General features: G+C 41.3%; 1 protein-coding gene across 1 annotated transcript in view; it reads left to right on the forward strand.

The window, feature by feature from the left end:
• The first annotated feature begins 11,207 nt into the window (after positions 1–11,207).
• The window catches only part of LOC146694607 (glycerophosphodiester phosphodiesterase 2-like), a 40,751-nt gene continuing 36,858 nt past the window's right edge, over positions 11,208–15,100 (forward strand). The window contains exon 1 of the mRNA XM_085430865.1: positions 11,208–11,462. The gene's annotated coding sequence lies outside the window, so the exon portion shown is untranslated. The remainder of the gene's footprint in view (positions 11,463–15,100) is intronic.

Raw genomic sequence — 15,100 nt, forward strand, 5'->3', positions numbered from 1 at the left:
TATTGAGACATGTGTCCTAGCGTCTGTAAAAAACTGTAAAATCAAAACAGACATCTACCAGTAATTTCAGTGAGTAGACTTTAATTTTATCATGTCCAATTTGGCACACTTTGGAAATAGATTCAACAGGTAGTGCCTTACCTTTGTATAAGCCGGCTTATGCCCACTCACGTCAGACCACTGGCTTGTGCCTGTCCGTTCGACAACCTCGGACCGTCCAAACCTCCAACTTCCACCCCAATACCACAGGACGAGCCCCCAAACTCATAAAAACTAAAGCTAATAGAAGCCAATATAATGTTTAAATAAACTTTTTAAAGCTGTGAAGTTTTGTGATGATGTCATTATTGATACTGTGACGGCCCAGGTGCAAGAAACCAGGAAAAACTGTTGCCAGAAAATCGGAATAGTACTGTTGTTCAACTAATGGCTCCGAAGCTGGAGGTCAAGATACTGCAGATCTCTGCCTTTGCTTACCACCCAGCCTACACAGCAAATTACCCCAATGCTTCTCTGTAGAGTCACAGAGCAGCAGATCAACACAGCTCCAGGATCACAGGGATTGTCATGGTAAGGAACTGGAAAATGTTACTGGAATAGCCCCCTTGGCCTGCTATCACTATATGTGGAAGAAAATTGATGGATGAGTAGATGGATATTGTCCAGAAATTATGTAGCGCTCTGTACTGTTGCCCTATGATTTAACACTGAAGAAAGAAACATCGTCTTACAGTCGAATAATTAAACTCCACATGGCGTTTTCTGTCACTGTGTGAAACACAAACTGGATCCTGGCTTCACAGAGGAAAGTGACAGACAGCAGAGGTTAACCACAACACTAGGTGGTGATTGATTACTGTGTTCTCCACACTCTGTGTGTGTGCATGTATATGTTTACATGTCTTTGTGAGGACACTACTATACTTGTGGGGACCAACAGTCACTTATGGGGACAAAGTTCCCGTCCCCGCAAGTTTGAAGGTATCCTTGAGACTCAAAATGTGGTTTTGTCAGGGTTACAGTTAGGTTGTGGTCAGGTTCAGGCTGAGGGTTAGGATTAGGCATTCATTTTTGATGGTAGGGGTTGGGGTAAGTTGCTAGGGAGAGCAATGAGATGTCCTCACTAAGATATGAAAACGTGTGTGTGTGGATGGGGTTGAGTGGGTGTGTGTGCATGACGTAAAGAAGCACCGAGGCGTTCAGAAAGATGCCTGACTGAGCGAGTGTGTATGTGATGATGGGTTTAATCTGTGTGTGTGTGTGTGTGCGTGTGTGTGTGTGTGTGTGTGTGTGTGTGTGTGTGTGTGTGTGTGTGTGTGTGTGTGTGTGTGTGCTCACTGAGTTCCTCGGTATTGCAGTGGAGACCTCCCTCCCTCCCTTTTCTTTGTTACATAACAGCCTCCACTGCAGAGGAAGATCACTGCAGAGGAGTGCTGGTTCACACACACACACACACACACACACACACACACACACACACACACACACACACTCACGCATGCTTCCATCCCTCCAGAGGATTTTCTGTTTTGCACGCAGTTTCTGAAGACTTACTTGAGTTCAACTCATTATGTTATTCTGACGTCTCCTGAACCCGTCACCCGATGCGTCTCAAAGTTGCTGTTTCTGAGGACAGCTGTACGTGTGTGTGTGTGTGTGTGTGTGTGTGTGTGTGTGTGTGTGTGTGTGTGTGTGTGTGTGTGTGTGTGTGACTTATCCTGTGGTTTGGAGCTTTCTTGAAAATCTCCCATTCAAACTCACTGAGTGTGAATTTGTAAAGACAAAAAAGTATGCAAACTTGTGCGTATGTCAGACCTTACCTGTGTCACCGTCGTTCTTCTACATCTACATAAATGTTCTGAGGTCACTCAGTTTAAAATATGCAGTTTTGTAACTGTACAATCATCTTTATGTGTGAATTAGTTTCTGATCTTCTCCATCTTCTTTGTTTTCCTGGATGATTCCTTCTCATGGCAAAATAATTCGAACTGAAGCTTAAATAATCTCACAGCCTGTTACATGATTTAATTTTCTGAGGACAGCAGAGCGCAGAGTGCTGTTGGGCCAGAATATATACGTCTCTGTTTAATGCTCCACATGTGGCCTGCAGGGATCCTAATGGGCTTCTCAAGCACTCTGCATGATACTGAGGGAGGAAAAGGAAACTTACCAGAAAAGAAGACATGGAGTGTGCAGGGAATAATAAACACTGAGATAAAAAGAGATTTTATTTTTCATTTTCACCTGAGGATTAAAGAAGACAGAGCAGTGAGGAGGTGTGAGAGCTGAATAGTTTTCAGCCCACCTCGTCTTTCTTCTTCTGTGTGCACAGTGAAGTTTAGTTTTATCTGAATGGCAGGTCGAGAGGGAGTGGATTATGATTTGAATCGCACTGTAATCCACTATGAACAGGAGCATCAGCTGAATGTCTAATGTGAGTCTGGCAGCATCTGCAGGTGGAGTCCATTGTTTTATAAAATGATCTCAAAGGAATCTTTTGTTGTTTTAAAAACAAAATTTCTCTAGCAATGCTACAGAAACCCATTTACAACACCTTAAAAATACTTTTAATGTATGCCCTACCAAAATTTGGCTTGAGCATCAGTAGAAACCAAGCACATATACACTATATCACCAAAAATGTTCACTCACGTGTCCACATCATTGGATTCAGGTGTTTGGGTCACTTCCGTGGCCACAGGTGTATCAAATCAAGCACCTAGTCATGCAGGAGCTCAGTGAATTCCAGCATGGTACCGTGACAGGAAGTCACCTGTGCATCAGGTCCGTTAGTGAAATTTCCTCGCTACAAACATTGCACAGTCAGCTGTTAGTGGTTTTATGACAAAATGAAAGCAATTGACAGCAACTCAGCCACAAAGTGTAGGCCACACAAAATCACTCAGTGGATGCTGAGGATAGTGCAGAGGTCACCAGCTTTCAATCACTAAGGAAATCCAAACCTTCAAAATCTTTATGTGGTGGGTTTTCATGGCTGAGCAGCTGCATCCAAGCCTGCCAAGCGTCGGCTGCAGTGGTCTATGGCACACTGCCACTGGACTCTAAACCAGTGGAGACGTGTTCTCTGGATGATGAATTGCACTTCTCTGTCTGGGAATCTGATGGACGAGCCTGGGCTTGGCGTTGTCAGGAGAACAGTAATTGTCTGACTGCACTATGCCAAGTGGGGGAGAGACATTTTGGACAACTACAGTCTCCAAACTTTATGGGATCAGTTTGTGGATGGACCCTGTTCCAACATGACTGTGCACCAGTGAACAAATCAAGGTTCATAAAGACATGGATGAGCAAGACTTGACTGGCCTGCACAGAATCCTCACTTCAACCTGATAAAACCCCTTTGGGATGAATTAGAGTGGACACTATGAGCAAGGCTTTCTCATCCCACATCAGAGTCTGACCTCACAAATATGCTTCTGGAAGAACAGTCAAAAATTCCCATAAACACTTCTTAACCCAGAAGAGTTGATGCTTTTAAGAGTCCTATTAAACCCTATGGACTAACAATGGGTTGTCACTTAAGTTCATATGAGTGTGAAGGCAGATAAGCAAATATTTTTGGCAACATAGTGTAGGAGACCTCAGCAGCCTTGTGTTTTTGAGACAGAAGTGACCATATCTGGACAAAAGGGTAGAGTGTTGCATTGAAAGTGGAGCTAGCAAGCTTAGTTAACAAACTGCATTTATAAACTGTCCAGGAGCATCACACAGATACAGATACCTGCTAGGTGCTGCAGAGTAATAAAATACATGAACTTCAGTCATCAAAAATTAAGGACAAACTCCTTGGAGAGGCTACCACACAGAAAAACATATTACTGGTCAGATTAAATACAAAATCCTACAAAAGGCACCAACAGCGTTGTTCACTGACTCAGATTAGCTGAGATGAAGTCTAGCAGGGAGCTAATGGCAACACACCAGTCAATCATTGCAGGTGCAGCCTGAACTTTAAGCCTCAATAAATTCAAATAGGTGAGGTAAAAAAAAGGAGACCCCCTGTAGAGTTGTTATAAATGTATAAATTATCCACAATTATGTAATTTCAGTCAGTCAAATAGTCAGTAACATTAAAAGTGGAACAGGATCTTGCATAAGTATAATTAAACACCTGTCATGTGCTGACTGCTGTGCTTAGAAAAAAGTTGCTCCAGTTGCACAACCTTGAAGAATGTGCAGACAATAAATGCTTTTATTTGACATCAGTGTGGTGAGATGAAAGAAGTGAAATGTGTGCTTGTAACCAAAACAACTGATTAAAAGTGAAGCTGACAGGTATTCAGGGCATTGTAGTAGCACTTTAATTACTTTGAAACTAAAAAACTTGGAAAAGAAAAACAAGTATGCATACAAAAGGTGGCACACGATGATGGCAGGAAAAACATCTGAAAAGGGCAAATAAGAGAAATCAAGAAGCACAAAGAGCCACGAGAAAACATCGAGCATGCAACGTGACAGAGACTCAGGGAAGGACAATAAAGAGCAGGTGTACTTAATCAGACACAAGGATAAGAAAACATCCACCCACTTATCCAAGCTAGGGTTACACAGGTGGTGGAGCTTACTCCAGACTGTGATATGGTTTTGGGGCAGTTTTTCATTGTTGGATTTAACAAAAAGATTATCTAAAACATTGTGATTGAACAGCTAACCTTTCTTTGTGGAAACTTCTTAATGATATCTGATAATAGTCTGCTCGGGGTTGTTGAGTCCTCGATCTCTCGAGCAGCGACTGAACTCTTTGAACGTCACAGGCTGGGATGCAGCAATGCGGAAGGTCACTGGTGGATGCGAACTTTTACTTTTAAGCTTTTTACTCAGCATTATCACACATGCTCTCTAATAAAACTGTTTCCCCTGTGTGTGTGTGTTTGTGTGTGTGTGTGGGCGGGCGGGCGGTTGGTGTCTCCTTTGTGCATGCCAGTTTTGTAATGACTCTGTTACCGTGGCGACCCATGCCTTGTTGACCAGATTCAATGCATTATGATTAAAGGTACATCAAGTCGCCATGGCAACACTCTGCATAGGTGTTACATAATCAGAGCGAAGGGACCCCAGTGGCTCTTTGTGCTGATACCTGTTTGTGTGTGTGTGTGTGTGTGTGTGTGTGTGTGTGTGTGTGTGTGTGTGAGAGAGAGAGAGAGAGAGAGAGAGTTCCTCCTTTACATTCATACATCCACTACTCACATCCACACCTGGGAGCTGCCCAGTTTACCACAGCCTGCTGCTGTCGGGCTTTCAGCTCCTCACTTGCAGCACAAAGGAGTAAACACACTCAGGAATAAAATTACAAAACAGGTACAGCCTGCAAAGATTTACCCCATAGAGCTAAATGTTGGACCTCTAGCAGAGTTTTTCCCATAGACAATATAAAATAGGTGAGAGCTAAATCATTTTCCCAGAAGGCAACGTGAGAAACTGATAGGTTTGAACAGGTGCATTAAAGTCAGGTTCAGTGTCTGAGGTAGAAGAACTGAATGTTGCTGTTGATGTGAAGAACTGTCACATCGACAGCAAATTCAAGATCAGCTTTTTGTTCTGCATCTGTGAGGTTTGGAATGTTTTTGCCTTTCTTCTGACAAAACTCTCAAATCTCTGCTCTCAGGTCCCAAAGACTTTTTAGCACTTTGCCCAGGCTGAAGTATCTGATGGCTGTGTGGTAGCCTATGTCACCATGTTCAGTCTCCTGCTCCTGCAAAAATGCAACAAACTGTCAGTGACTGTCAGTGAGAAAAAGCCAAAAATGTTGACTTCATTTTTCAACTTAAGTTCCAGATTTCCTTTCCAGACATCCTTGATGCTTGACTCTCGGGGCATATTTGTGATGCAGAGTTCACCAAACACTCTTTGATATACTCTTCATCAAAGACTGGCCCACAGTTTTTGTTTTTTCGAGATTTTGTGGGACATCACAAAGCTGTCATCACTCCTCGATCCCTGAATGTGTAAAACTTGGTAAAAAAAAAAGTTCTTGTTGCTTTCGCAGCTTTGCTAGCAAAGGTTCAGGTGTCTGTTTCCAGTCTGCATCAGTCAAGTTCTTGTATTCCCCTGTGTGTTTAGTCCTGCAAGGTGATTCTATCCAATCTGCTCTCCACAGATTAGGCTGTGTTCACAATTCTACATTCTGCATCAAGCTTTCTTTTTTAAACGAGAGCTGATATCTTTTGGGGCTAGTAAACCCCTATCCCTTATAACTGTCTTTTCCAACATATTTACAGTGATGTTTATTTAGCTTCCACACAAGTAAATAAAGAAATTTTTAAAACTGGCAATCGCTTTCAAAATAAAGGTTTGTGATGATTGACATCTGAAACAAACATGTGAATGTTTGCTAGCAAATCTGCAAAAGCAGCAAGGACCTTTTACCGGGCTTTACACATCAAGCGATTCCCCACAAAAGTGCACAAAACATTGTGTGATGGGAAGTTTATCAAAGACTGTTTGGTGGCTGAAATGATGTATACTTCCTTACGTTTACGCCAGGGACAACCAAAAGGCCGGACGTGGCCCACAGACTCTACAGTGCCTATTTGATATAAAAAATGGACTTAGCTTCTGGGTCTCAAGCATCTCTTAAACCTGTATTATTTTAATGACCACCATGGCACAACTTCTCTGACTGCCAAAAAGCATTCCAGTTATATAGGTCTGTGGGAAGATAGCCATTGAATCACTTGTTTTGTTACCTCAGTAAACACATTATGATTTGAAGGGCTAGTCATTTTAAAATACAGTGGAACCCCGACTTATGAATACCCCATTCAACGAAAAATTCAAGTTACGAAGGCACTTAATGGCAATATTTCTGCCCGTATTACGGCAAAATGCCCGGTATATTGTAGGCCTTCTGGGCTCAGCCAATCAGATACTGGCTGAGCCCAGAAGGCCTACAATGCCCACAATGCCTTCCGAACCATATGACAACCCCCTTGGCTTTCGTACTTGCGCTTCGCTGTTCCACTTGAACGACGTATTGTTGTTGCAGTTAGCAATTAGCCTGTCGTTCACTCAAAAGGCGCGATGGGTGCTTCGACTTCTGAAAATTTTCGACTTACGAAAGACCCTCAGGAACGAATTAATTTCGTACGTCAGGGTTCCACTGTATGTCAGTTTTGTAAATTATGGTCAGTATTAGTTTCAGGCAGAATCAGCCAGAAGTCAGTGTGAAGAACAGCCAGTTGTGCAGCAAAAACACAGAATAACTCCAGCTTTGTGTCTTTTTTTCATTCTAGCTGAAGTATGGAAGGTTCCCTTTCCCCTCAATACGGATGTATTATAATTGGTCCAGCCTAGAGTTGATCATGACCAATTGGCTAATCCACCACCTTTCATTGTTTATACCGTTACAAAAACAAACAAACAAACATAAAAATGAAAAATCACCATCAGCCCCCCGGGCAACTGCCCGGTATGCCTGATGGCCAGTCCAGCTATGCGGTCAGCTGGTGGGTAACAGGCATCTCCGAAAACATTAGAGCACTTTTGCAAATATATAATAAATCGAGCAGGTATTTGAAGTTTACACAGCACCATTCTCGCATGAAATCGTATCGTAGGGTAAAAGTTTATTTTGTGACCCAGAAAGAGTAATATTTCAAACTCCGCCACTCTGTGTTCCTCCGCCACTACCTTGTTTGAGTTTAGGACAAAATGGATTCTGGGATATTGCATTTCGTCATTTCGAGCTGACTGGAGACCAAAACAGCCAATCAGATTTTTTTGCATCCAAGTCTGTGATTGGCTGGTTTTGTGGCACAAATATAACGGTGTAGAGAAAGAGTTGAACGTGCACGGGAAGAAATGTTGAGAGCGCAAGCAACACATTGCGAGCGAACGCAAATGCAAAAACTGAGCGAGAGGGGCTGCTATTGTGTGTGTGTGTGTGTGTGTGTGTGTGTGTGTGTGTGTGTGTGTGTGTGTGTGTGTGTGTGGATAATAGCAAACACTGAAATACAGTTTTTGCATGCAGCAATTAATTTTGTTCACTCAAATTTAGCTTTTCTTCGCTCAAAACTTTATTTTTATTTTTTTATTTTTTACATGCGCTCAGAATAGTGGCACAAAAATAACGCCATAGTCCATGACCCTCCTGTGGACACTCTAATAGGACTGAAAAATCTGGGACTCTCCACCAATTGACCTTAGAACTGAAGAAGCTTCACGGATGAGAGGTGAAACATCTTCAAGAAACTTAAAGATTTCCAGACGCTTTTCTTTCCAAGCTCCTTAGACTACAATGACCTGGATGACTGAGAACCTTCACAAACAATGCAGTTTTAAGATATTCTGCACCAACTTCACTGTTCAGACCTGGCAGTCTGTGTTATTAAAAAAACCCAAAATATGTTTCAAACAATATCCTGCATTAAACTGAAAATTGTCTCAAGGGGTCCAACTTCCCTTTTCCCAAAGATATTCTGTTTTATGTGCAGGCTTCTAAAGATCATTAAGGATGAAAAGACTCAATACTCAGGTTTCTTCTTTAATGGAATAAACTAGCTCTCAACTGGAAAATCTGTGCTCTGTTTGAATGTTTTCCTCCCTCAAATTAAACTTTGGAAACTGGAATTCGGATCAGGCCAGGCTGTGGTTATGTAATAACAACTGTAGTCTGACATTTCCTTGTGTTTGGCAATGTCTTCTGCCAAACGTCTTCTTTACCACCACAGCATCTCCTCTAATGTAAAACAGAGACACACAAAATCACCACAGACATTCAAGTCTTGTTGCTACACACAACTGTCATTAAACTGTGTCTAAGGTGTTTACCATTACACAAGAGAACTGAAGTGGTTGAGGCAGGCACAAAAAAACAGCAAATAGACATTTTTATACTTTTACATAGTAGCTTCAGCGTTTGACCTACTTCATTCCTTCAAATTGTGATGCACTGCAGTGTGAGGAAATATTTCTACAAGCAACAGACGTGCAAATCAGCATGAGCTTACAGTTAGGCCCATATGTATTTGGACACTGACAAAAGTTTTGTTCTTTTACGTTTATGTTTACGTAAACAAATTCCAATTATAGTTATATATTGGACATGGACATAATGTGTAGACTCTCAGCTTTCTTTTGAGGGTATCCACATTCGAATTTATGGTGGCCTCTAGAGACAAAGCACGTACCAACTGCAAAACACGTACAAAACTCAAAAACACTTACAAACTCAAAAACACTTACAAACTCAAAAACACTTACAAACTCAAAAACACTTACAAACTCTGAAGCGCATACAAACTGCAAAGCACGACGTACAAATTCCAAAGCACGTACAAGCTCCGAAGCACGCGCAAACTCCAAAACACAACGGAAGTGCTCCAGGACGCAGAATCATTTTCATGGTGATGAGAATCCCTTTCACAACAGTCAACCAAGTGAACAGCACTCTTCAGGAGGTGAAGAAAGAGACTGCATGAAAGTAAATACAGAGATTTCACTGCAAGGTGCAAACCACTGATAAGCCTCAAGAATAGAAAGGCTAAAAAACATCTAAAAAAAAGCCAGCACAGTTCTGGAAAAACATATTTTGGACAGATGAAACCAAGATCAACCTCTACTAGAATGATGGCAAGAAAAGTGCATGGAGAAGGTGTGGAACAGCTTATGATGCAAAGCATACAACAGGCAGTGTGATGGTTTGGGCGTGCATGGCTGCCAGTGGCACTGGGACACTAGTATTTATTGATGATGTGACACAGGACAGAAACAGCCGGATGAACTCAGAGACTTACTGTCTGCTCAAATCTGGCTAAATCCAGTCAAATTGATTGGGCGGAGTTTCATAATACAGATGGACAATGACCCAAACCATACAGCCAAAGAGTTTATTAAAGCAAAGAAGTGAGATATACTTGAATGGTCAAATCAGTCCCTGATCTTAACCCAACTTCAAACAGAAAGGCCCACAAACAAACAGCAACTGAAAGCCGCTGCAGTAAAGGCCTGCAGAGCATCAAAAAGGAGGAAACCCAGCATGTGGTGATGTTCATGAGTTCAAGACTTCAGGCTGTCATTGCCAGCAAAGGGTTTTCAACCAAGTATTAGAAATGAACATTTTATTTTCAGTTATGTAATTTGTCCAATTACTTTGAGCCCCTGAAATGAAGGAATAGTGTTAAATTTTTTTAGTTCATCACATTTTTATGCAATCTTTTTGTTAAACCAACTGAATTAAAACTGAAAGTCTGCACTTCAAATGCATCTGATTTGTTTCATTTAAAATTTATTGTAGTAATGTACAGAACCATAATAAGAAAGAAAGAGTTGTCTCTGTCCAAATATTTATGGACCTACATGTACATCGGTTTAAGAAACATATCCATCACAGTGTTAGTCTAAAGATGTTTTCATACGGAATGTATATTCATTTTGTAGTATTTGAGTTCATTTTCAACCTTTTGACACTCTAATGCAGCCTCTGACTTAACAGTAATAGAGACAAGAACATTTTGTCCACTTATTTTAGAATATACTACCAGACTTTTTAGCAGAGGAGCATGGTACTCAGGGAATCCTGAATTTAAATGTAGTGGAGAACTGTAACTTCCACTGGGTTTTAAGAAGCATTTAAAATCACAGTTTGGGGCAAAATCAGCAAACTTTTTAAGGTCCTTTTTTTCTTATTAGATTGGAATGACGATTGTTACGGAAGAAGATTAGGGCCAATGGAAAAAGAAAAAAAAGTGGGGACATCTTTTTTTCAGAGTTTTGTCTTTAATCCCAGAATTCTGAGGAAAAAGTTGGGAAATCCATCTTACAGCAACCAAAACAGTAACATCAACCCATAAGATCATATTTTATTGCAGAGTAGTTAAATGAAATGCAATATCACAAAATAAAAGCTCAACAATGTAAATATTACACAAAACTCACGTGCTCAATTGAATTTAATAAACAGGTAAATAAAGCAGCCCAATAAGTGAACATCTAAATAAATTAGAATAAACAATTAAGTAAAACCCTGATATAATACAATAAAGCGGCTGTATAAAGACAAAAGCTCTATGTCCAAACAGGCCGATATTTATACTTGAACGAGCCTTAAAAATGCATTTATCAGGTATTTAAATGGTTGCGATTGATTTTCACTCAGGCGATTAGCTCCAAAGTGAGCAAAAAGCTCAGCACCTGTGTGGCGTTTACTGGAACAATGTGAACGTATCCATGGAGAGCGCTGTCGTGACGTAAGCAACAGGTTGAACGGAGCCCCTCGCGGACGCCCAGTGCCCGCACTTCTGTTGTTTCCCTGTCCGGAGCTCGCGCGGCATCATCATCATCAGCGGCACACGCGGAGCCGACTGCGTGCATGTGTGTGAGGCTGCGCTGCTGCACGAGACCACTGCAGCATTCGGCTGGTGCCTCAGAACCCATTTTAAAAACTAAAGGCTCAAAACGAGACGGAGAAAACGGACAGCGGCGGGAAAACTGACGTCCTTCAGGTAGGAAAACCTTAATTTATTTGGGTTTGTTTTTTTTACACCGTCATTGGGATTTTACTGCGTTCTGTCATGTCTGTCATGTCATGTCAGTACTGGTCACACACAGTGAATAACGGTTTTTATGTCACGAGCCGCGTCCGTGTAACAGCGACTTTATGTTCTGGCCAGCTGAACGATGTCGCGGTGATTGAGCACCGCACTAAATAGGCTGCGTGGTTCTTCTGTCTGCATAATCCTTACATTGAAAGAGCGAAGAAGACCAGTCATAATATTTATAATTTAAGGTATCTATGACTGTGTACATCTAAGCTATGTTTTAATGGGTTTTAATTTCCCACCATGGACTGGGTGTTTCTTGTTGGGTAAGTTCTAGTTTTATTAATTAGAGTAAAACTGGGAACAATGTGGGCAAGAGTAGACCTTCATTTGACTTTAAGTTGTACAGATTATGCAGCACACTTTGTATTTCACGAGTTACAGTCACAAAAATGCATTTCTTTAGTGTGTTTTAGTCAATTTATTCACACATGTCCAGCAGAGACTGCAGGCGAGTCTGAACAGTGCTGTCACATGTTAGTGGTTACCGTCAGTGTTGATCTTCAGCTGCTTTTCTTCAGTTTGATGGTTGATTTAGTGGCACATGTCGTGATTGATGGCTGTCAGGCTCTCTCATTGCTATCCCATAGTTCAATACAACTCAGTGCAGTGGCAGGTTCCATTTTTTCTTTGAGGACTAATATTTAAAGTTGAAATTAAAGCCTAACAGGTAGAAAAGAAGCTGACTGGTCAAAATAAGTTGTAAAAATCTTTTTTTTAGGACATGATTTATGCATCGATGATTTGCTATTAGAACACTCTCTGGTTAAAGATTTTCACTTATGACTGCAAATCTTTTAACTGTGACTGCAGATGTGTCATGAGGACATTTTGAAATGTCACAGGATTATTGAAGATTTGTTTCGTCCTGTACCAGCAGCCTGCACTACAAAGCACCTTCAGCATACCCAGGATGTGTTTCAGATATCTCACTCTGACATCAGCAGTCAGGCTAAACAGTCACACGAAGGTAGGTATCAACTCAGGGTTTATCAATCTAGCTGCGAGCGTGTTCACATCAAAGCGGCGGCGTTGGCAGCATCTGACCAATTACAAACATCAGTGAGTACACAGGAAGCGATGCGGCTGATTCATAAAGGTAAACTGGAATATTAGACACATATGAAGAGGTTAAACTCACAATACAGATGAAAGCAACACAGCTGCTGCAGAATAAGCAACAGTGTGAGAGAGGAAATGTTTATTATCAGAGCTGCATGAATGTGTGTGCTTTCAGGGCTTTGGCCAGTATGACTGGAAAGGACTTACCATATTAATAAAGTCTAGCCAATTTGAAGCCGGTAAGGAAATGCAGCAGAACTGCTGATTGTGTAAATTGATACTCATCAGCGTTACGGCTCTGTCATTAACACACAAACAAAACTGAGAGATTACATTAAAATGATGTTTAGATGCGTGTAGGGCAGCTTTATTGTTTCAGCTGCTGCACCAGTGGTGTTAATGGTCTGAGAGCGGGCATATAAATGTTAAATAAAGTGGTTTCTAATAATCAGTTTCTTGTTGATGCTTTTCTCATTGAAGACTTTAGATGATATTGAAAAACTGATGTTGAAAGACTTCAGACCCGCATCCAGCTTCTTCTGGGAATATTGGTGCTATTTTCCAGCGGATTGATCGGTCTGTAGGAGGTGGTTTCGTACCTTCTGGTCTCTTACCCAGAGCGTTATCTGTGGCAGAGTGGGTTAGGTCTGCAGCATAAGTTGCTGTGTTGAACTAGGATCTTAAACCTGAAAAGCCAGGGTTAAACCTGTACTTGCTTCAATAAGCACCTTATCGTACTCCGTGGTCAGGCCTCAGGTGTGTGCACTCTGTGGTTGTTTGTGTATTATATAAAGATTTGTTCTATCATCTCTTATTGCTTTGTGAAAATATAAGAAGCAAAGGGTCGCGTCCTCTTAACACTACTGAAGAGAGAAGTATTAGCCTCTGTTTCTCTCTCAGGCGTCTGCAGGTTGATGTGAGGATCCTGCCTGAAGCCATCTCATACTCGGAGTGTCTGGGGAGTAAAATTGGCCTCCATCAATGCTCATCCCACTCTGACCTTTCAGCTTCATATTTCTGTACGGGTTTGTGCTGTTTTATCGCAGATTTTTCTTTTAAGCAGCATACCAAGCTTTAATACTGAAATTTTAAGCAGTTTTCCAGTTATACAGTTGGAATTAGAAGTTCCCCCTGTGCATTGTGTTTTATGAGGTAATGTGGTGCTTGCTGCAGTGTTATTACTGTAATTTTCAGTACACTTTAATCAGATGGGTTTTATTACAGCTGATGAATATTCCCACAGCATAGCAGTAAAAACAATTAAAACATTGTGATATCTTTTTCTCACTGAAGGTGTTCAGTGGACGTGGTGATCATTCTCTCAGCAAAATGTGTAACAGATACGATGGTCTGTGTTTTTTAATATGACACTAACACTGCTGGAGCTGTGGACCAGCACAGCTCTTAACCTTTTTAAAATAAATCTACTTTTTTTCCATCTTATATTCGTGTTTTATCAAAGTTCAACACACATTTACCGTTGCCCATCCAAACATTCATCAGGAATTGTTGAATTTCTGTCTTTGACAGATGCACCAATGAGTGCTCTACATGCGCTTTCATACACGCATTAAACAAACTGGGCTTCCTGTACAGATCGGTGAGTGGATTGGATCTTTCTATAACAGGAAGATGTAAATGTGAGGTGGAAGATGGAGGGTGCTGTAGTAGGGCTGGGCCATATCATACCGTTCACAGTAATACCGCTATAATGTTGGGCAACGATAAGAAAATTAAATATCGTGATAGAATATGGGTAAAACACGCATGCGCAGTGCCTTTGTTTTCATACGCACATGGCGGCAAAAGCATGGCGGCGATGGTGAATGAGAAGGGAGAAAGCGGATCGTTGAATGAAACGGATGAACCAGAACTGGTTTGTAAAAATGCTGCAGCTTCAGTGGTGTGGTCCGTCAGATACACAACAAAGCACTATTTTTGGTAGCGCATGCTAGCGGGCCGTCGTTATTACCGTGTTTTTTTGGAAAATACGGCACACTTAAAATCAATCCTTTGATTTTTCTGAAAATCGACAGAGCCCCTTATAATCCCGTGTGCCTTATGTATGAATTCTGGTTGTGTTTACTGACCTCAAAACGATTTTATGTGGTACAAATCTGTCAAATGTTTCAGTACGACTTTGCAAAGCTACGAAGCCGCACCGCTCAATGAATTGTCGGAGCATTACGGCTATCGTAGGCAGGAGCCTCGCGGAGTGATACGTACTGTGCTTCACCATAATATTACCGTATTGTGTGTGTATAACCTCTCTTTAAGTTTTGTGGATATTATACATGGTTATGCTGAGGATACGTCGGCCAGTTTCCGCTGGAAATGCCTTTTGGTTAAACTGTCAGCGAGGAATTTGCATTTTCACTGTTAAATGTTTATATAACTTTAATGCACATAAAAAACAGCTGCTTGTTAAGTGGAAATACATTGATGTTTTGGGTTTTTTTTGCACTAATAAAGTTGTGGAG

This window comes from Copadichromis virginalis, linkage group LG14, assembly GCF_057382275.1.
Source record: "Copadichromis virginalis isolate Kocher_CV1m ecotype Utaka linkage group LG14, C_Virginalis_male_GT1.1, whole genome shotgun sequence".
In the NCBI taxonomy this organism is placed as follows: Eukaryota; Metazoa; Chordata; class Actinopteri; order Cichliformes; family Cichlidae; genus Copadichromis; species Copadichromis virginalis.